The sequence below is a fragment of the Camelus bactrianus genome, chromosome 14, assembly GCF_048773025.1.
Source record: "Camelus bactrianus isolate YW-2024 breed Bactrian camel chromosome 14, ASM4877302v1, whole genome shotgun sequence".
NCBI classification, from domain to species: Eukaryota; Metazoa; Chordata; class Mammalia; order Artiodactyla; family Camelidae; genus Camelus; species Camelus bactrianus.
Window position 1 is genome coordinate 6,088,547 of NC_133552.1, and position 21,795 is coordinate 6,110,341.

A 21,795-nucleotide genomic window follows, 5' to 3' on the forward strand; every position below is an offset into this window, starting at 1 on the left:
TCAGAAGGCAGGAAAATAGAATAATAAGTAATAAGTAAATGTTAGGATATTAAGATTGAGGATAGATGTCAATCACCTCATTCTTACAACTTAAAAAGAGGAAGATGGAGTTGGGGGCCGGAGGGAATTGCAGAGACAGACAAACACACACATTTGTAGTATTTACAAGCTCCCAACTAGGCTAAGGTTATTCTTCCTTGGATACAGTGAACTATGGCAAGCCAAATAAGAATTTATCACAGAAAACTGCAAGAATGTCTGCCCAAAGGTTGCTTCCAATGGACATTTGAAACTTAACTCTAATGTAAAAAAATCTAAACGCAGACAGGGGGCTGTAAGTTTTTGGCTGATGGATACTGATTCTGCCTTATGCAGTGAGACCTAAAGTCAAGCTATGTGACTCTTCTTGTCTCTCCTCAAAAAGGCCAGTTTCTGAAAAGGAGTAGAAACAGTAAACCTAAATGTCTGACAAGGTCAACCATACTCAGGATCCTGTACACTTAAAGCCATTTTTTTGTTTAAAGGATGCTGAAAATAAAGGAGGGAGGAATTCAGGGAAAGAAAAGAATACAGGCTGTGAACAAGAACAGTGAGTCCCACCCTCAACCCTCAACCCATGATGCGTGGCCTCTGTAGCCACTAAGTTCCCCCACCTCTTACTTGAGGGTAGTGATGATGCCATATCTCACTGGCAAGGACGTTACAGGACTAAATGTATGGACACAAAGGAAAAGCAGAGGCGGAGTGTGATCTGTCAGTGCGTGGAGAAGAGGAACCTCATCCTGGGCTGCGCAAGTACTTCTGCCCTAGCCCGGGGCTTCTGTCCGAACGTGGCTTGCAGGTGCGGAAATCAGTGGTTTCAGCTGTGGGTGGCATTGATGGCTCAGGCAAAGAAAATGGGACGGAGGCTAATTTATACCAACAATATCTCTACAATTGGAATATTTCACTGATAAATAAGGAAGAAAAATTACACCTTTTCTTAAGAAGATGTGCATTGTCTGGTGAACCAAAGAATGGTACACGTGAAGAGGGGAAAACTCATTAGTGAAAGTTTTTATAAAATGGTAATCTAAATTCAGACGAGATGACCATTTTAGGTCTTGATCTCCAGAATCACATCAAGAGGCCAAATTCAGTTGCCCTATTAGAAGGGCCATAAACCTTAAGAACAAATGTCTTAGCACACCTACTAAGATGGTTATAATAAAAAAACAGACACAAGTGTGGGTGAAAATGTGGAGAAAATGGGCACGTCGAACACTGTTGGTGAGAATGTGAAATGCTGCAGCTGCTTTGGAAAAGTCTGACAGCTCCTCCAAAGGGGAAACACAGGGTTATCATATGACCCAGCAATTCCACGCCTAGGTGTGTACCCAAGAGAAACAAAGCCATGTCCACACAAAAAGCTGTACATGAATGATCATAGCAGCATTATCTGTAATAGTCAAAAAGCAACCCAAATGAACCCAAATGCTCATCAACTGATGAGTGGATAAATAAAATATAGTATATCAATGGGATTAAATATTATTCGGCAATAAAGAATGAAATATTGACACAAGTCACAAGATGGACAAACCTTGAAAACATGGTGCTAAGTGAAAGAAGCCAGACATTAAAAAAAAAAAAAACCCACATATTGTATGATTCCATTTATATGAAATGTCCAGAAATTTATAAAGACAGAAGGTAGATTAGTGGTAGCCAGGGGCTGAGGGCAGGGGGTGGGGAAGAGGAGTGACTACTAATGGGTGTGGAGCTTCTTTTAAAAAGAGGAAAATATTTGGAGAGGAGGGTATAGCTCAAGTGATAGAGTATATGCTTAGCATGTACAACGTCCTGGATTCAATCCCCAGTACCTCCATTAAAAAATAAAGTGATTAATTTTTAAAAAAAGACTAGAAAATTAGCTTTATTTATCATGCGTCTCCTATGTGCTGAGCACTATACAGAGATGATTTTGTTTAATCCTCATAGTGGTCCTACAGGCGACGATGCTTATCTCTCTTTTACAAATAATTCTCAGGTGGCTCAGAGAGATCCCTTAAGTTGTCCAAGGTCACACAGTTAGCGAGAGAGTAAAAAAACTGACCCAGTTCTAACTCCAAAGCTGAAGTTTTCTCCACTAAGCCACATGACCTTCCAGTTATTAGCCTAGCTAAGAAATTTTTAAATGATCACATTTTCCCACCTAAGTATACCTCATATCCTCACAGGAAACTGCCGTGAGTTCACGGCCTTAGCTTTTAAGGTTTTTGAATAGGACCAGTATATTTTGCATATTTAAAATTTGAAAAAGTTTCATGAAACAATACCTACCATTATGGTGATGGAGTCTGATTTTTTTTCCCCTTAAAATCCTAAATGTACTTTGGAACCCACCAATGGGCCCTGTAGTGTGCGAAACATTGCGTTTGAGCTGGAGTAAATCAGCCCCGTTTCCCATCCAGGATAACCTTAAGTGACAAGCGCCAGTGCTGGCGGCTGATGGAACAGGACTGAGGACCAGGCCAGGAGAGACGCCTGGCACCCAGGACCTGTGGCCGGCCGCAGCTCCCAGCACACCCAGTGAGGCTGGTGACAAGCCTGGGGACGTCCTGCCCAGAGAAAGACTGCAGATAGGAAAAGAGAGTGCCTTGCTCTGCCAGGGAGACCCAAGACAAAAGCCGGCATTCCAGGCCTCCAGGAAATGCAGAGGAGATGCCTGAAAATCCCCGAGGCCTGGGAGAGAAATCCAAGCAAACTTGATAAATACCTTCCGCCCCTGGGTGGGGTTCAACACCTTTGCTGTGTCTTCCTCAGAGGTCCGAAGCACAGGAGGCCCTCTGCCAGCAGAAGCTGTACCAGTTGGGAAGAGGCCTCACCTCCCAAGGTACCAGGCCTTTTTGTTTAAACAACAGCACCCAGCCTGCCAACACATACCTGTTGTTCATGATGGTGTTAAAAAACAACAACAACAAAAAACTTGTATGCTTTTTTTTTGAAAGGTTGCTGATGTTTCTTGTTCTAAGGTTTCTTTTTGATTTCCAAGAATGGAAAAGGAAAATAGGAAGGAGATAGCACGATTCAGTATCTTCTAACATAAGTCCCACCAGCACATTGATAGTCACCTTCAGAAACAGAACTCTGCCTTGGAAACATTCATGCATTTGACCAGTGATTCTGCTTCAAACAAAAAAACAGACAAAAACACACTTCAGAAAATAATCAGAAATAACTAAAAAGTACAAAGGTTTGAATAAGACTATTAATTGCAGAATTATCTATAATGTGGAAATAACCTAGGTGTTCAATGAGAGGGGCTTGGATTAATAAATTTTGTTCCATCTTTATGATGGATTAGCATCATGCCATTATCAAACTGTTATAAATACTAAATTGAATGCCAGGTAAAAATATCGAAAATACCTTATGACAAAACTGTTTTCTTAAGGATCCCTGGTTTGGAGAAAAAGTGTGTAAGTGAATCCAAAAAAGAATGGAAAAAGAATGGAAGAATATACTAAAAAATGTTAATACTGTTTATTTCTTGTAAAAGATAATCTTTGTTTTCTTCTTACACTCTTCAATATTTCCCTAGTTTTCTACAATCAATATTACTTCTAAAATTAGAAACAAATGACTCCAATTTTTTAAGAGAAGAAATCTGCTAATAGAAGACTCAGAGATTCAGATTATTTTGAAATTCAGACCTCATTACTCTAGAAACTCTTCCCTGTAAGTAAATACACTATATATATAGTATGATTTATGATTTACATATATATATGTGTGTGTGTGTGTGTGTGTGTGTAAATCACACACATTCATCATGGCCCTAAAATAAAGGTGTCTCCATTGTCATCCAAACGTGATCGCCTTGATAACTCAAATCAGAACCAGTCATCTGCTAGGAGGAAAAGTATCAGTGTTTACATGAAGAAACTTTTTTCTTATCACTACCCATGTCTTCTTTAATTACTATTCCTTCATCTCCCATAATTCAGTCCTGAGTCAGCTTCTCTTTGCTTCTCTGCTCTCTTAGAGACCCTAGTGACCAACTCCACGTGGAGTTTTAACCTCCATTTTTATGTAAACAACCCCAAGTTTCCCTTTCAGCCTTAGGATCTATCCTGGACCCTACTGTGTACCAGTTTCCCAAACTCAGGGGGTTTACTCTCTTAACCACACCCTTTCCTGATTTCCCCACTTGCCAACTTCCCACACTAGCTCCAAGTCTAGGAGTCTGATTCCCCCTTCTTCCTCTTCCCTCACATCAGATTCTGTGACATCTAGGCCACAGTACTTTTGAATCATCCTCTCACTATTTTTTTTTTCTTTTTCGTTTCTACTGCCCCCAACTCTAGTTCTGGTCTTTATTTTATGTGGTTAAAAATGGAGGCTTTGGAACCAGACTCTCCTAGGATAAAAATCCTGGCCTTAGCACTAACTTGCTGTTACCTTAGGCAAAGTGGATTAACCTCCTTGAGCCTCAGCTGCTTTTGTAAAATGATAATACCCCTTTCAAAGGGAAGTTGTGAGTTTAAATTAGCTCATATGCATAAAGAGCCGAGCCTAGTATGCAAATTGCTTAGAGTGCTGTAAATGATCACCAGATGTTGGTTGTTTATTTTAGATTATTTAAAAAACTGCTATTATTAATATTTTCTTAACGCATAAAACTCCACTGCTGAAAAAACGTTCCATTTAATTACAATATTTTTATCCCAATTAACTACAAAATCCTCACCTGGCCTTCAAGGCCTTCCCTAATCAGGCAAAATTTCTCTCTTGCTTTCGCTCCCACTGCTCTCTCAATTTCCAAACTGGACCTTGTACTTTCCTACCTTCGAGCTTCTGGTCACACTGTTTCTTTTGGTTTGTAGTGTCCTTCCCCCACCTCTGCTGCTAAATCCAACCCGTCCTTTAAAACTTTCCCAACCGTTTCTAATTCTCAACTTGATGAGCCTTCTTTCATTTTCTGAACTGTCACTTTTGGGTGTACCTTTCTAACGGCTTTTATAGCGTTATAAATATAATGAAAATGTATTATTATACATTTTATAACCTATATAAATATATTATTATGTTGTCTTTCTTACTCATCGGTCTCTCTCCAGCACTCTTCGCCCATCACAGCTACTCAATACGTTAGCTGAATGTCAAGGTGAGGTTCGATTTTCTGTCCACACCTATCACATTGCTAATCCTCAATTTTAGTAAACTATGTCTAGAACTCCCTTCCCTTCACAGATTAAATTACATTCTAGTATGCTAGCTTTAGGGACATGGAACAAAACCTATTGTCATGTCCTTTTTGTTGGTCACAATCGGTTGATACTGGCACTTTCGTGTGGTTAAACTCCCTTCAGGTCAGCCCCTAACCTGATGATCTGGGGCAACGTTTCTATGCACTGCTGTTTTAACAGATTTTCTTTTTTGCTCTTTATGGTGTGAGGTGTCGTATAGTTCATAAGCTTGTAGATGTATTTATTTTTTAAATTTACGTATCTTATTAAAAATCCTTCAAGTCACAACAGTAACACCAGGGTTCTAAATGGCTGCATTCGTGTGGCAAATTTTGAGGTTAGCACACATTTCTCTCTGCATATTACAAGCTGTCACAAACATTCATATACTCCTCCAAAATATCAGTCCTTCCTGTGTAGAAAATTCATTTTGACACCAAAATGCATGCCATCCAATTCAACAAATTCAATCTAGGCTTTAGATCTGGGTGACTCCAAATACTCCAGATTTACTGGGAGCAGTGTGGGTGACGAGGATTCCCTGGGTGGAGCCAGCAGTGGTGGAACAGGGGAAGTATTGAGAAGGAGGGCTCTCCAGTGTTTTGGTCACTCCCACCCACAGCCACAGTTCCTCCCACGGAGGTCTGCCCTCCCTCCCTCTGCCTCCTCCTCCCCCACCTCCCCGCCCCCTTCTCTCTCAACAATGGCTCCTGCTTCACAAACACACTGCTTTTAAAGCACCTAGTTCCTGGGATTTATACTTGCCAAGTGGCTTTGGGGAACAAGTTTTTCTCAAGCCCAGGCATCAAAAGGCACTTATTTCAACACTTCAGGGAAAAATAGTAACTAAGGAAATCAATAATCTCATCCCAAGCAGAAGAATGGATTTTTGTGAGGCTCTCTCTATGGTTTCCTGCCTATCTTTGAAAAGACATGTAATATTAGTCTCTTGAAGATTTTTCCTCTTGTGTTTTCTTACCTTACCTAAAGAAGTGAAAACTTTTTGCAAGTAGAAACTATATCCTGACCTAAGTATTATATGGTAACAAGGTGTCTTCAAAAACTGTATGTTTATTAAAGATAATCAGAGGACTCAAAGAACATCTTTATGTGGCTAAAATTCTTCAATGGCTAAAATGGAACCTCCTCTCTTTTTCAAAGGTTTGTTTTTTTTTGTTTTTTTTTTTTTTGATGGAGCAAAAGAACACAAATGAGATTAGGGGAGGAACTGCTAGAGCAATAGGAGAAAAGAATGCCAAGGAGGGGAAGGGAGAAGGCTGCAAAAGCAGAAGCCAGTGCCAAAGAGTGTTCCACTCAGAAATGTTCCCTGAATCTATCCAACATCTAAGCAAGGTGGCCTGAGGCAGGCTGTGAGCCCTAAATGCAAGGGTTAGATGCTATCCAAACCCAGGAAGAGTCATAAGAAAGAATTTACATGCATATCTCCAAAAGCAGAAAGATTTGAAGAGGACTCAAGGCAGAAGACCTGCATTTTTCTAAAGCGAGATGCCAATCGTGTCAGAGCTTAGAACTCTTAAGATTCAAGGACAAAGGCAGGTGGAGCAAAGTCAGCCCATGAAGGAAAGGGAGCCACTGTCTTACTCAGGACTCTGCTATGCCTGCAGGTGTGCTCTGAGTCTTAAAGACACGTGTGACTGCCACCAGCCATAGGTTAACATTTGTGGCTGAGAAAGAACTGATGTTAGACACTTGAAAGCACCCTTTCAGGCAAAACTTTCACTTACTCAGTAAAGTTCCTACGTTTAATTTGGATCCCTTCCCCTTCCCGCTTCTCTCCTTTTTTCTTCTTTTCTCTCTGTTGTCTAAGAAATTAAAAAAACAAAACAAAACGCCCACTTATTAGCAAGATAGTAAAGGGAAGGGCAGCATGGAGTTACCTCAGCGTGAGAAGGTGTGAGTGTAAGTGTCTGTGGATGAGGGTGGGGGGGGGCAGAAACTAATATTTATTGGGCATTTTCATCTGCTAGGCACCATAAATGCTTTACCTCATTGTAATTCTTGCAGCAAGTTCCTGGAGTGGGTGCTAATTTCCTTATTTTACAGAGGAGGAGATTAAGGTCGCCTAGGCTTACCCAGTTAGTCTCTCTGGCCCCAAAGCCCAACCCCTTTATGTGACGCCCTGCATGGATGTCTCCTTATATTCTCTGCTCTGGCACTCAGAGCCAGCAGTCTCAGACACATACATTCCAAAGGTAGCAAAATGACAGCTGTAGCCACAATTGTGCAGTACTGCCTCCTTCTAGGCTCTATGTGGGAAATGAGAAAACCAATGTTCTTTACCAATTATTGAGCAGAAATCCCAATGGAATGGATGACAGGTCAGAAAATCTCACCAAGGCATAGCCCCAGCACACTTGACCTAAAGGGAAGTGGGCCAAGGAGGCAAAGAAAACCCACTTCATTCTTAGAATAGTCCCTCACCATTCTGAGTCCTCATGACTTGGACCCTGGCTGCTGCGTCAAGGTGGCCATGAGAATCAGGACTTCATTCCCCTTTGCACTCATCACTAAAACCTTCTCCCGGTCCTCTCAAGCTCAGGAGCCTGGCCCAGAAACCCAAATTTCATCTTTGGGTCTTCCCTTTCCCTAACTCTTGACAATCCATAAATCGTAAGAGTCCTGTGGTCTCTACCTCTTCCCTTTATGTCTCTGACCGCCCCACTTCCCTCCTTTCGAAGGCCACCATCTTAACTGAAGCCACGCTCTCCTGCTTGGTTTATTCCAGCAGTTTCTAGTACCGAATGCCTCTGGCCTTCGCCTTAGAAAACTCCAAGCGATTTTTCTAAAATAAGTACAATAATATGATCATGATATTCCTCTACTTTAAAAATCCCTCTGTGACCTCCCATTGCCTTCAAGAGAACGTTCAAACATTTTAGCAGAGCATCCCAGGCTGTTTGTGGTCAGCATCTGCTGATTGCTCCAGCCCTGAGCTCCAAGGTCTTGAGCCACTGGGTGTTCTAGGAAGTGCACGCGTCCTCAGGCACTTGCTGTTCCTTCAATCAGGATAATCCTCCACCTCCAATTGCTGCTGGTCTTTCAACACACACACCTCCACTCCAAGAAGCCTCCCTGACTGCCCAGCTCTGAGCCCACTCCTCTCCTGGCATTCTCATCCCGGCCTGCAGTTGCCTAAACATGTAGCCTTCTAGTCTGCAAATCCCTCCAGGGCAGGGTGAGCTTTACTCACCATTTTTCTTGGCATCAAGCCTAGTGCCCGGCCTGTGGGAGCCACTCAACTCATGAGTAAATGCGTAAATGGGATAAAGTGGGGGAAGCAATGACGTGATATGAGCCCAACCACGACTCTGCTACCAACTACTGTATAACCTGCTACTAAAATTCACGTTCAAGCAAAATGCTAATGGTACAAACTACTACGTATAAAATAAATAAGCTATAAGGATGTACACCATAGGGAAAGTAGCCAATATTTTATGATAACTATAAATGGAATATAATTTATACAAATTTGAGTCACACACACACAAAATGCTAAGTTTTCCCATCCTTCAGGAAGGATCTGCACCTTGATCCTCACTCACCATCTGCCACCAACTGCCACTCCCTCCCAGGGGTCAGGATGAGTATGAGCATTTGTTTGTTTGTTTGTTTGTTTGTTTTCAGCATTTAAAGAAATGACATGGAAGTGGAAACACACAGTACAACCTTCAATTCTGTGGATGACTCTTCTTCCAGGTAATGAAGATCCAAGGGGACAAAGGGCCAAGAGAGCTCTCAAAGCTCCATGAATGTGCAGAAAGCCGGAGATACATACTCCTGTGGGGAGTAAAATACTGGGGGGAGAAGGTTTCAAATGTATTTATAAGATGACAGATTCTGAAGTCCTATTTATAACACAGGAAAGGCATCTGAGGAGACATCGTGGGCAGCCCCAAAAGACACAAACGCAGTGCACTGCTGCTGTCACAGAGCCACCTGACTGGGGGGTAAGCAGACAGCACCCTTATCCTACCTCGAGTACAGACTACTTTCTTTAGGGCTGAAGTCTCTCCAGATATGGGTAACAAAAATAACTAAGAACATTTTGAGACTTTCTTGGAAAGTTTATAAAAGTAGAGTTATAAAGAAAGGGGGAAAAAAAGACAGTAGATCTGCAGTCAGTAAAGCCGAAGTAAAGGGGGAGTGTGATGAAGTTAATTCAGTCATGAAAAGCACAGATAAGATAAACGTACAAGACTAGAAAACAGCAGTAGTCCTTAAAATTTGACTAGAGTAATGTAAGAACAATTGTGGGGAAAGTACTATCTTACAATAGTAAGAAAATACTATTTTAAATACTATTATCTATTTATAATACTTAAATAATAGTTTAAAGAATACTTACGGTAGGGAGGGTATAGCTTAGTGGCAGAGTGTGTGCTTAGCATGCACGAGGTCCTGGGTTCAATTCCCAGTACCTCCATTAAAAAAAAACTTAAGTAAATAAATCAACCTAATAAATAAACTTAATTACCTCCCCCCTCCAAAAAAAAAAAAAAAAGAAAAAGAATACTCATGGAGTTTTAGAACATAGCTGTAATCAAATCCAGCCCCCAGTGTTTTACATGAAGGCCTGGAGAAGGTAAATACCCAAGGTCATATATCACCTTAAGACAGAGCTACAGATTGAACCCCTGACTCCTGACTTCTAGCCTAACTAATACCCTTTCCTTTAGATTATTTAATACAAAAACACTGCAACAGATGACTGAGGCCCAAAAGAGAAATGTTGGAGACAAGGCCAGATAAACAACACACTGTTAAGGAAAATCAGCATGTCGTGTGGAGTCACCCTCCAAGCCTGAGGCTGACATGGCAAAGAGCAGCAACGTCTTCTCACAGAACAGCCTTTTGTGCCGCTGTCAGAGGCAGGAGGCTGGCCCGGGGGGTGTCCTGCGCTAAACTGATTTGAGTTTCTTACTCAGAGCGCTGAGTCCCTGAACTCGAACGGTGCGCGTCGTCCAAGGGGCAGTACCCAGGCTGGTTCGCTTTGCTGCCTTCCCTTCAAGGTTGGACGTCCCGACCAATTCCAGCCACTGTAGGAATGTTGAGGTCGATGGAATTCTAGCAGCACCTGCCGGGTGGGGAAGGGAGACAGCTGCCTGTGGAAGTGGTATGGAGGCTGGGAGGGCTGTTCATCCCAGAGACTCCACTGCTGCCTCTGCCGGGAATCTGGTGGTCAGAATGCTTAGTCCCCAGGAAGACTGGGAGGGGGAAATATCTCAAGTATTCCGGTCCTCCCCTCTTGGCACTGCAGAAGCAAGAGAAAATAAAGCAGGGGAACCTGTTGGACAAGACCGTCAAGGCCGCTCCCCTGTGCTGGAGGCCGCCCCCTGCTCCAAGGGGCTGCATGGTTCCTCCTTCCCAGCAGAGAAAAGGGCTAGGACCAGAGAACCTGGGTCTGCGGGATGCCCGTCTGCCAGGAAGAGCTGGGAGATGCTCGGTGTGAGAGAGCAAGCTCGAACCTTGTCCTTCTGGGCAGGGGTGATGTGTCCCAGTGCCCAAACATCATCGTGGGAAGAAAACGAAGGTGCTGGAACAGTCAGATCCGTACTTCGGCAGAGGTGTGCGGCTGAGGGATCTGATTCCAAAAGTTTGTCTCAGGAGGAAAAACAAACAAACATTTCACCTTTTAATTCATGCCGGTCTTCTTTCCTCTGGGTCATTTTATTTCAGTGAAAAGATGGTTCTAATGGGAGAAAAAAGGATACGAGGAATATGACAGTGAAAGATCTGAGCCCGGAGCAGAAGGACAGATAAACGCAGGTGAGTGAGAGACGTGTGGGCCCGTTTTGGGGAGAGACCTTGGTATCCTTGCCTCTAATGCCCTGCAGAATGAGGAAGTGGCTGTTTTCAACCACCTAGAACATCTGTCCACTAATAACCTCTGCTCCGCAGAGGCCTGAGCTCTGCACCCAGGGAGGTTTGCATTTAGCATTTCGCCTCGGTGTCCTCACCTTCAAGGAGTGGGATTAAACATTTAGCAAAGAGCAGACCGCAGAAGTGGCTGTGGTGGACACGCTTCTGGAATTGGTGACCGAACAGGATGCTCTTTTTCCCCTGTTTTCCTCTGGGAGGCGCCAGGACTCATTTGCATTTATAAGTATGTCACTTGAATTCTGACTTGGTGATTTCTACCAACCTGTGTATAAACTTCGTGTACTAAGACATAAGGTATTTATCTTTTCATTGTAAGAAGGAAGCTAAATGACTTTCCCCCTCACTTACTATTTCCCCTCTTCTTTCCAAAGGCTGCCATATCGATTTTATTTTATGGTCTAAAAAAGGTTGCATCACATTTGGTATTCCACATGGGGAAATGGAAAAAATTATTAAAAAGTGAAGAAAACTGGTACTGCTTGCTTGGAAATAAGATACATGAACCCTTAAGAATGGGAAAACACCAGCCACTATGGCAGAGAGAGACATTTTTGCCAAATTTAGAACCCACTTGAAAATCACGGGTTCTAAGTTTAGAACTGAACTAAAAAACTTGAGCTCACATTGCATTTGGTATTGGTTTAAAAAAAAATTCTAAGATACTAATTAAAGGAAAAAAATTATTCTCTTAGTAGTTCTAGAAGCTGGGAATTATTTTCAAACAAACTCTTTATTGGCTCAATGGACTGGCCTGCACTTAGAAAAGAAAACATTTTTTTCTAATTAAATTTTCCTTACAAAATAATGATTTAAAATCAAGGGGGAAAACACTTGGCTCAAGTCTTTAAAGAATTACAGAACTGTTGTGCAACCTTTGGACCCAAGCAAGTATACCAGGTGGTCGTACAAACTGTATGTTTACACACTAGATGATGTCCAAAATGGAAGTCATTACCTCTACTGCTGGTAAACTTTAAGTAATAAAAACTCAATAAAATTTGAAACTATTACTCTAAACAAAACAAACTTTTACCAGCATTATTTTTATTTTCTAACTTAGATGTTAAGTTAGTTTTTGCAACATCGTTAAAAAATGGATCAGATGAGCTGCTATGGAGATAATTATAAAAAGTTTCAGACCCAAAAGATCCAAAGTGGAAAATCAAGTACTTGTAGTGACCAGACAGCGCTCAAAATGTACCCACGGGCTTAAAGTGATTCCAGACAGCTAACAACTCTTGCAATTACATGAAACTTAAAGATATCTCACGCCACCTTCTGTATACCTAACACACACGTATATGTAGATAATACAGATAACAGCCTAAGAAGAGGACCTGAAGTCAAATAATTAAAAATGTTAAACATGAACATTCAGTGCAAATATTTGCCACAGCAAGCATTCAAAAACACAAATGTTGGGATTTTTTTTTTCCTTTCTGTTTATTCCCATGGAGTCTAAATACATTTTTGAGTGACTTTAGGGAGCAAGCTTAGCAACTGGTGGATTGGACATTCTTCCTTCAGAAAGATCACAAACTCCACAGTTCAAAACCCTGTAACTTTAATTTCCAAGTACTTTCAAAAACTCTTGTTGAAGGACATAAAATTAATTCTTGAGTTGACTGACTTTATTCTTCTTACCAAGAAGATATAATTTGCACTGTTACAAAGAGGGTCAAAATTTTAAGTCGTAAAAGCAAACAAAGCAAAACAAAACAAAAAAACCTCACTGCATATGTAAGTGGAAAAGGATTTGTCTAGAATTTATATTTTAATTTACTCGTTATTACAGAAGCATAGTTAAGAAGAAGTCATGTAGTTCTCTTAATAGCATGTGTAGCTCTCACTAAGATAAGGGACAGAGGTGATCATTTCTCAGATGTGGGCCAAAATCAGAATATAAACTTAGATCTCCTGGGTCCGCTAGGTCACATGCTCCTGAATCCATGTTCTTCAACATATCTTTCTATCCCTTTATATTAGCCACTAAAATTGAATTTCATAGTTTCTTCTACTAGTATGTCTTCAAAGTTGTTCTCATATTTATTTAAAATTCTTGCTTAAATAAGTGTAATATTTTGGACCAGTTTCCTTCTTTCCTCAGGTCATGATACCTAAGATAAATGGAGGGAAATAAGAGAGACCTTTGTGGTAACAAAAAGTGTTTCTTGCACCTCTGTGTGGTGGGACAAGCACTATTCTCAGATGGTGGTTGAATCCATTTCTGTAAAGCATTTGCTTTTCTTGGATTTGAGAGATAGAAAGGCCCACACATCTACACCAGTGCCAGTGAAACTCGGCCAGTGATCCTGGTGCCCTGGAAGATGACTGTATGTGGCATGAACAGGAATAAGAAAAAGCTGAGTCGTCTGCCGTTGTTCAGATACCTGATGGTCTTTGCAGAGACAGTTCCCAGATCCTTAAGCTGTCTTCCAGGCATTTTCAGTTCTTTATCCTGTAAATTTTTCCACAGAAATAATACATGAATAAGTTTAGCAAACAATTAGGAAGCCCAAATACTTGTATGCATTTGACCAAGTCTAAACCCAACTATTTTCCTTTGCCTTAGACTTGTAGGTCTTGGCTCTAATTCTAGCCCGTAAGAAATACGAATTTCAGTCAAGAATTTAAGAAATGATGAGCAAACTTGTCGGTGGTAGGTAGGCTTTCCCGAAGAGAGATGTTTCTCTCCGTGGGTTAAGCAAAGATATACTGTGCTGACATTCCAGAAAAAAAAAGCTCCAATTCCTTGTTTCAAACATCTCATTAGATACGACCACCTGGAACAGAGCAGAGACTCCAGAAATAGACCCACGTGTACATGGTCAACTGATTTTCAACAAGAGCAGCAAGACAATTCAATGGGGGAAAGGAAAATCTTTTCAACAAATTCTGCTGTAACAACTACAAAGCCATATGGGGTAAAAGTGAACACAGACTCCTACTTCACATAATATACAAAAATTAACTCAAAATAAATGACAGACTTAAATGCAAAACTTAAAATAGAAAACACCTAGAGTTAAGCAAAGGAGAAAATCTATTCACTATTGAAGGAGGCAAAAGTGTCTTAGGACACAAAAACAAACTTTTATACAAGAGAAAATTGATAAGCTGAACTTTATCAAAACTTTAGAATTTGCTCCTAGAAAGATATTATTATGAAAATGAAAAGATAAGGTGTACAATGGGAAAATATTTTCAATACATAAATCTGATAAAGGACTGGTATCCAGAATATATAAAGAACTGTCACAGCTCAATAAGAAGACAACCGAGAAAAAAAAAAAAAAAAAAAAAAAAGAAAGAAGACAACCAAGGAGATTTAAATGGGCAAAGATTTGAACAAACACTTCACAAAAGAAATTACATGAGTAGCTGATAAGCACATGAAAGGTCAGCATCATTAGTCATCAGGAAAGTGCACATTAAAACCACAATGAGATACAACTACACACCAATTAGAAAGGCTAAAGTTAAAAAGTTGACAATACCAAGTGTTGATGAAGATGTGGAGCTGCTGGTAGGAAAGTAAAATGATACAACCACTTTCAAAAACTACAAGGATTTTTTTTTCCACAGGAAACGGGGGAGGGGGGCCTGCAGGGTTTTGTTTTGTTTTTTTTTCATGTTAAACATACACCTACCATTCAACCTTGTCATTCCACTTCTAGGTATTTACCCAAGAGAAATGAAAATAGGTGTCTACACAAAGACTTTACTGGAAAGTTCCCAGCAGCTTTATTTGTAATAGCCCCAAACCAGAAACAAACAAATGCTCAACAACATTGGGCCCTGAATAGCCATACCGTGGGGCATCAGTTACTAATAAAAAGGAGTAACTACTGACACACACAACACTATGGACGATTCTAAAAATCATTATGCTGAGTGAAATAAATCAGATACAGAAAAAGCACATACTGTATAATTCCATTTATATAAAACTCTAGAAAATGCAAACTAATCTATAAGTGGCAGAAAGCAGATCATTCCTTGTCGGGGACAGGGGTGGGATGATGGAAATATTCTGAATCTTGGTTGTGATGGATTCAAGGGTACATGCATCTCTCAAAACTTTTTCATATACATAGACAGTTGTACTTACTTAGCACTAAGTACATTCACGTTGTGCAACCATCACCATCCATCTCCAAAACTTTTTCATCTTCCCAAACTGAAACTCTGTCCCCATTAAACACTAACTCCTCTTCCCTCAGTCCTTGGCCCCCCCCCCTCCCATTTTACTTTCTGTCTCTATGAATTTGACTACACTAGGTACCTTATACAAACGGAATCATACAGTATTTGTCCTTTGGTGACTGCTTTATTTCTTAGCAGATCTTTAAGGTTCATCCATGTTGTAGTATGTGTCAAAAATTCCTTCCTTTTTGGAGGGAGGGTATAGCTCAAGTGGTAGAGCGCATGGTTAGAGGTCCTGGGTTCAATCCCCAGTACCTCCTCCAAGAATAAATAAACCTCCTAATTACCTCCTCCGACCAAAAAACAAAACAAAACAAAAATTCCTTCCTTTTTAAGGCTGAATGACATCCCACTGTATGTATAAACTATATTTGGTTGATCCATTCATCTGTCGATGGACGGTTAGGTCATCTTTAACTCTGAATACCCACTTCTTCTGAAATACTGCTCTGGATTGTTTCAGTGGTCTGTTAACTGGCCGTCCTAGCCTACTTCTCTCATGTACCTTCTAACCTGCTGCCACTGTGGTTTTTTCTAAAGCAACGATCCTGTCCCTTCACTGCTCAGAGACCTTTGTGTACAATTTCCAACTAAAATGGGAGCATATGTTGAATGCTGTTCTACAGTTGACTTTCTTTCCATTCCACTTTTGAAATCTTCTGATTAGTTGCCATTTCTTACTTATTTTAATCCAGTATATATTTCCTGGTCATTTCCTCCCATTGCTCCTAGTTCTGTCCTTCAGAACGACACCAAATAATACTTTGCTGTTCTACATGGTGGACAACCCTTCAAATATCTGAGCTAGTTACCAGGTCTTCCTTCTCCAGGCATTAGTCATCCCTCAGATAACACAGTGCTATTCTCTGCTTGTGATCCACTGATCCAAGTTGGTCAGTGTCCTTCTTAAAATGGAACACCTAGGACAGAATGTAATCCTCTGGATGGAAGGTGCGATTACTGTCTCCTTTCTCCTACTGCTCTACTACTGTAATTCAGCCTAATACGCCACTAACCTTTTAATTTTATTTAATTTTTATTGAAGTATAGTTGAGGGGATGGGGGTATAGCTCAGTTGGTAGAGCGCACGCTGAGCATGCACGAGGTACTTGGTTTGATTCCTAGTACCCTCATTTGAAAAAGAAAAAAAAAAGAGAGCAAGAGAAACCAAAATAAAGTATAGTTGATTTACAATTTATGTTCATTTCAGGTATACAGCAAGGTAATTCCATTTCATATATATATATTATTTTTCAGATTATTTTCCATTACAAGTTATTACAAGATATTGAATATGGTTCCTTGTGCTATACAGTAGGTCCTTGTTGTTTATTTACTTTATATATAGTAGTGCATATATGTTAGCCCCAAATTCCTAATTTATCCCCCCTCCACTAAACTTTTTAGCTCCAAAGTTGATGTATATTAACTTGCAGTAAATTCAAACAATTAGTGGTTTTTTTTTTCAAATAAATTTTAATGACACCATTGGGCACCTGGAAAAGGGGTGGCCAAAAGGAGGAGGCAGGGGAGAGCTGAAGATAGGAGAGAATATTTTCCTTGTCAATTCTGCCTATTTATTAATTGCTCACTGCTCCTGATAGCAAATCTCCACCCTGCTCCTCCCTACAGGCCTCCTATCAGTTACCTACCAAACTCGAGTCCCCAATAAGTAATCACCTCTTCAACAACTGCCAGCACACACAATGTGACACACGGGCCTCCTCCTCACACCATTGGTCCCATCCCCGATAGCCACTGGGCACCTGTGGCAAGTGATTAGAAGCAGGAGATGCTGGCAACTGCTGTAGAACACACACATCCAGGAAGTGAGTTTATGTAAAGGTTCCTGGCAGTTTGGATGCTGAGCATCAAATCAAAGCCTTACCAAAAAATGTTCAGGGGAATGGACCAAAGAAACTGTCTTCTATCTTGCCTTTTTCTATGTAGCGTCTTTATAAAAGAAATGTTGCATCTTTGTGGTTGGATTTTCAAAGGTAAAGCTGTCCAATGGAAGAGGAGAAGGACTGCTGCTTTCCAGGCAACTTCCTTGAAAATTCAAGTCATTTAAGAAGAAAGACAACTGAACAGGTTTTGGTTCCTTTTACTTTTGTAGTCAACTTCAGGGAGACGGTTATTTAACACTCCTCCATATAGACATTCCTTCCATCAGGTCAAAGACCCCCACCCTCCGAACACACACCCTAACACTGTCATCATTCCCAAAGCCTCTTTTTAGAAACTCAGAGCTAACATTCCTCCACAAGGGAAAGCCATCCCCTCCATGGCATCCAGCCTTCTTTCCTTTCAGTCCTAGGCAGGGATCTTAAGGAACTCAGTCATCTCTTCTTTTTCCAAAATTATCCCCTAGCTCTTTCCTCTTCTCCTTTAAATATAACCAGGACACTCCAATGTGGAAAACACATTTGCTCACTACTCCTGCACCAATTCAACTGTCTTTTTTCACTCATAGGTAAATACCTCAAATGATTATTCAACATTTATTCATCCCTTGGGATCACCACCTACTCTGTTTTCATTAATCCACAAAAATGTGTCCTAAGGTCAATAAGGACTTTGGGTTGGACAAATTCAGTGGTCTTCTTTTGGAATTTATCTTCTCATACACTTTTCCTTATCTCGTTGGGATTCAGCAGGAGTGAGGGAGACTTGAGAGGAGTAACAGCTGCTGGTGGGCATTTCTGGATTTGGTTTCCTCTATAAGACTATCATCACTCACTCTATCTCCTTAGGTATAGTACAATCTAGAAGAATTTCTTAGTATAGGAAATCAGCAAATTCTTGGCCCTGAAGATGGGGTCAGAGATCACCCCTCCTTCCCCAAATTATAGCTGAATGTGTGAGTGCTCAGGTCTGAGATGGGCCCAATGAATCTCTGATCTCCACCTTGGGTGGCTCTTCACCAGACAGTCTCTCCATCATCAGTTTTCAAGAACTGCAGCTCTCACCCATCCTGAATCCTTAATTCAGTACCTTCTCCATCTCTTTTCTCTTGTTTCAAACTGAGTTTCTCTCTGTGTCACTGTCGTTCACGGAGCCTCGGGGTCTGTCCCAACACTGATTTTTCCATTATCATGAACATTCCCCAAACCACACTCAGAAACCACAATTCCCTTCTCTTGTTCTCACAGAAGCACTAAGTTGAGAAATAACCCTTAATTAATTGTAGGCTCTCTCTTCCTTAAAAACCATAGTTGCTAGTCTTGAACATCTTAGTATCATTAAGACCAGAATGGAATCTTGAGAAGTCAGTCCTTCAGTAACATCACCTGTAAATAATTACGCAATGACTTTATCTGGAGAACTCAGAACTCTGCCCCAAGCCACTGGGGTTTGGTTAATGTGAACCTGCAGTCCATCTGCCAATCATCCTAGAGTCACCTGAGTACCTTACACCTGGAGCACCAAGTACACTACTCTAATAAAGGAATCCGACAGTTTTATTAAAGAGCCACAGGTTAAATGCAGAGTCGCCATCAATACAAAAGCTAGGAGCCTTGGTCAAATTACATGCTTTTAAGTTCGATGTGTGGACGTGAAGATATTTATGGATATCCCCATACATTTTAATGATTTAGAATGAGAGTTATTAACCTGAGGTTTGAAAGCACCTTCAAATGTGTACATTTTTCTAGTGCAAAGGCTCAGCATTTTCATCAGATCCTTAAGGGGTTTATGGCCTCCAAAAAGTTTAAGAACCTCTGTTTTAGAGGAAAGGTAAGATTAAAATCAAGATATTATTATTTTATATATTTCTAAATGCATTAAATAAAAGTAGCAAATAACTTCCATTTCAGCAAACAGCAAGATAAAATATGCTGAATATTGTACATAATCATAACATGCTTAGTAACTATGTTTAAACGCTAACAAAGACAATGTTATCCTAGCATTTTACATACTAAGTATCTACCTTAATATACATAAAACAAGTTTATCAGGAAGGCAGAAGTCCCAATACAGATTTTAACCTAGATTGATGGGGGAGGGTATAGCTCAGTGGTAGAGTGTGTGCTTAGCATGCACAAGGTCCTGGGTTCAATCCCCAGTACCTCCACTTAAAAACAAACAAACAAACAAACCTAATTACATTCTCCCTTTCCCCCAAAAAAATCTTTAAAAAATGAAATAAACATTAAAAAAAGCAAACAAAAACACCCTAGATTGAAAACTATCATAGACTTACTTCCACTATTATCTAAGAAAACTTTCAATCAGATAACTTTAGGCAATACTGAATACAAATAAAATCAGGATTTTACAGTTCCTCAGTTACAGCACTTCATTTTCTTATAATGGATAAGAAAAATAAATTACTGTACATGCCTTATAACAGATTGATTAAAAAAATATACTGTGGAAACTCCTTTCATAGCCAAATTTTGCAGCCAAAAATCAAATTCCGAGCCTGAAATTTTTAAACCAGGACCCATTCAGAGTATTCCAAGAATAGTTCTCAAACTGCTGAGAAGCATCATTTCCATAATTTTATCTTGCAAACGGATTTTAAAAATTAGCAAGTTTGCGAGAGCCATACACAAACTCATCAAGTTATTGTGCTCACTGTTTTTTTTTTAACTTTTAAAATATAATTTATCAATTCATTTGACAAATATTTATTGAAATATTTATTTGAAATATTTATTTATTGACAAATATTTATACGCAGGCACTGATCTAGGTGACAGAGTTACAGCAGTGAAAACACAGGCCAAAAATATATAATAATACATAAATATATGCTTATCATTAACATTCAGATACAGAAGCATACAGAATTAAAAAAATCAAGGTTGTTCTCCTGAAGGTCTGCTCCATCTCAGTTCTTCTTTTGTAATAACTACTGTTAAGTTTAGTGCATTTACCTCCAGACTTTTTGTTCATTTACAAAGACTCCCTTACATAGGATTTTTAAAACAGCCTGACTGAGGTATGACATACAGACTGTATAGATGTCTACACATACTATAAAATTCATTTGTGTAAAGTGTACAATTCAGTAACTTTTAGTACATTTGCAGGCTACAAAGGTTACTTAGACTAAGTAAGTGGATTTTAAAATTATAAATACATACAATATTTATAATTTATTTTAAAATCCACTTACCTAAATTACAGTGATAAACAGATATATGTATATGTAACTTTCATTTTTTCAGTTAGTACTAAACTTCGATGTTCTCTCAGTGTCAGCATAGACAGATCTGTGATTACTTTCTACAAAGAGAGGAACATGTCCTAGCTCTGTCTCCCTTGTTAGAGTCCTTAAAAAAAGGATGCTAAAAGACAGCAGTTAGGTAGGGCTGATTATGGCAACCTTGTGATTTCAACAGACAAAGAGAAATTAGTTCATTTACAAAAAGTCTTAAAAGTCCAAAATGAACTGGGGAAAAAAAGGTCTAGAAAATATTTTAAAACACAAAAAAATGGTAATTTTGAAATAATAACATTGATAGCTAACAGTTATTTAACCTTTACTATGTGCAAGGCATTGTTCTAAAAGCTTAACACACAGTAGCTCTTTTTTTAAAAATAATTTTTATTTATTATTGTTTTTTAAACTTTTTCTTTTAATCGAGGTACTGGGGATTGAACCCAGGATTCTATCACTGAGCTATACCCCACCCCTCAACTCCACACACAGTAACTCTTTAAGTCCTCACAATATGATGAAATATTTACTGCTATCATACCCATTTTACAGACACAGAAACTGAGGCACAAGAGATCAGGTAATTTGTCCACTAAACTAATAAGCTGCAATGAGGCAGAGTTGGGCTTCACATCCAGGCAGACTGGCTTCAGAGTCCACATTCTTAGCTGATTTGATGGAACGTTGGGGTGAGGGGTGGGGTGGTGCAGGACAGTGAGTGGTTTAGGATAAAAGTGAGATAAAGGAGATAAAGGGTTTAGCATAGGGGCTGGCTCCTACTGAGCACACAATAAAAACAAACAAAAATAAATTTTAAAAAATAAATAAAATAAAATAAAATAAAATAATTATATTCTGTGCTATATCTTTTAGGCAGAATGTTCCTCCACGATTAGAAAAGTAACATTTCTGTTGCCAGCCTAAGGGTTTGTTTAAGTAGCTGTCCTCATTTGGTGCGGCTACCATTCTGCAGGGTGACTGATGCTGCTCGGTTTCTTGGGGACCCTCCCAGGTGTGATACACAGGTGCTACGAAGGTAAAGGAGACCACAGCTGAGCCCAAGGAGCTTGTAGCAGGGAAGACAACAGTGTGCTGTAGAGACTGATGCTGTGGGAGCCGCCAGTGGAGAAATCAGAATGATTCAGAGGCAATAAGGTCAGTTTCCAGGAAGGAAACCTTGAGATACAAGTTGAGAGGTAGTCAGATCTCGAGTAATCTTAAATGGCTCTTAAGAAAATTGGGTTTTATCCTGAAGAAAATGCAGAGCTACTGAGAAGGTGG

At 40.0% G+C, this 21,795-nt stretch overlaps 2 long non-coding RNA genes and 1 other non-coding gene across 3 annotated transcripts in view; 2 read left to right on the forward strand and 1 right to left on the reverse strand.

The window, feature by feature from the left end:
• Positions 1-5,918: 5,918 nt before the first annotated feature.
• The window catches only part of LOC123615811 (uncharacterized), a 95,095-nt gene continuing 79,218 nt past the window's right edge, over positions 5,919-21,795 (reverse strand). The window contains exons 2-3 of the long non-coding RNA XR_006723575.2: positions 13,526-13,593; positions 5,919-10,944 (exon numbers count right to left, since the gene is read on the reverse strand). This is a non-coding gene — a long non-coding RNA (uncharacterized LOC123615811). The remainder of the gene's footprint in view (positions 10,945-13,525; positions 13,594-21,795) is intronic.
• LOC123615812 (uncharacterized) lies at positions 10,631-17,632 on the forward strand. Its single transcript, XR_012511639.1, has 3 exons — positions 10,631-10,819; positions 10,932-11,021; positions 17,339-17,632. It is a non-coding gene; the product is annotated as an uncharacterized LOC123615812 (long non-coding RNA).
• TRNAA-AGC (transfer RNA alanine (anticodon AGC)) lies at positions 19,347-19,419 on the forward strand. Its single transcript has one exon. It is a non-coding gene; the product is annotated as a tRNA-Ala (tRNA).